The 1570-nt window shown below is 35.9% G+C and overlaps 1 protein-coding gene across 2 annotated transcripts in view; it reads left to right on the top strand.

The window, feature by feature from the left end:
* Positions 1-1570, top strand: part of LOC112454986 (potassium voltage-gated channel protein Shab-like) — a 307820-nt gene that overhangs the window by 300502 nt on the left and 5748 nt on the right. The window lies entirely within an intron of this gene.

The raw sequence follows: 1570 nt of genomic DNA, 5'->3' as shown, positions 1-1570 counted from the left end.
CTAAAATAATACGGATACAATATAAAGAGAGGCAAGCCTCGCAGAAAACTTCAATTCCGATTACATGAGCGTAAAAACCATAAACACAATTACGTGCAGGTGGAATGAAACCAAGTATAATATACCGACAAGCAAATATGGCGATCACGTGATATAACACAAACATAATTCAAAGTACGCAAAAGATTTCAAATTTCACAAATCAGATTCAACCTTATCTCCTAATTCGATTAGTCAGGAGTTCTACGTCCAAGAAATCGACGCTCCCCTTAAGTAATCCTCATACGGCGATCACGCGATATAACGCAGCTATGGTTCAAATTACGCTAAAGATTCCAAATTTCACGAGTATATATAACTTTCTTAATTCAAAGAAAACACATATGCATATCAAATACGATCAAAACGCTTGGTCATTCAAAGCGTCCCCCTCGATAATTCATCGCTTTTAACATTTTGAAACATACTAAAATAATACGGATACAATATAAAGAGAGGCAAGCCTCGCAGAAAGCTTCAATTCCGATTACATGAGCGTAAAAACCATAAACACAATCACGTGCAGGTGAAATGAAACCAAGTATAATATACCGACAAGCAAATATGGCGGTCACGTGATATAACACAAACATAATTCAAAATACGCAAAAGATTTCAAATTTCACAAATCAGATTCAACCTTATCTCCTAATTCGATTAATCAGGATCGACGCTCTCCTTAATCCTCATACGGCGATCACGCGATATAACGCAGCTATGGTTCAAATTACGCTAAAGATTTCAAATTTCACGAGTATATATAACTTTCTTAATTAAAAAAAAAACACAAAATATGCATATCAAATACGATCGAAACGCTTGGTCAAAATCCAAAGCGTCCCCCTCGAGCAGGGACGCCCAAAGATCGACCAAATCTTCTTAAGTGATCCCCAAACGGCGATCTCGCAACATAACGCAGATATAAATCAAAGTACGCAAAAGGTTTCAAATTCCACAAGTATAAAGCTAACGATAATTGTTCTTATAACAGTTAATCTTCAAAACATGTTCAATAGAGCCGCTAATCATAGTACACAATGACAATGTGTCCTCTCCAATATAAAGCATTGACATCCCCAAGGATACCTTAGGAAATATTCCAAGAACGCAGCAAAAACCGTAAACACAATCACGCGAAGGTGGAATGTTCCAAGCCGAAGCCGAAACGTATAATGGAAAACTCTCAATCCAGATCATACGACGATCACATGACATAAACACGATTCAAAATACGCAAGAATTTTCAAGTTTCACGATCGAGTAAATAACTATCTTGAATCACATTAAAGAAAACACAAAATATGCATAACCAAAAACAATCAAAACGCTTGGACATATAATCGACCGGTTCTCGCTAAGTTATCCCCATACGGAGATCACGTGATATAACGCAGATATAATTCAAATTTCACGAATATATAGCTGACTATAATTGTTCTCAATTGTCCATAAGTAACTTATTTATTAACAAAATGCGGGGGGTCTAAACTTAGAACTAAAAAAGTCTAACAAATTTTAATATTCGCGATAA

The sequence above is a fragment of the Temnothorax curvispinosus genome, unplaced genomic scaffold, assembly GCF_003070985.1.
Source record: "Temnothorax curvispinosus isolate PA1 unplaced genomic scaffold, ASM307098v1 QBEX01005624.1, whole genome shotgun sequence".
Taxonomy (NCBI): domain Eukaryota; kingdom Metazoa; phylum Arthropoda; class Insecta; order Hymenoptera; family Formicidae; genus Temnothorax; species Temnothorax curvispinosus.
Note: the sequence above shows the minus strand (reverse complement) of the source record. Positions and strands in the feature narration are given on the sequence as shown.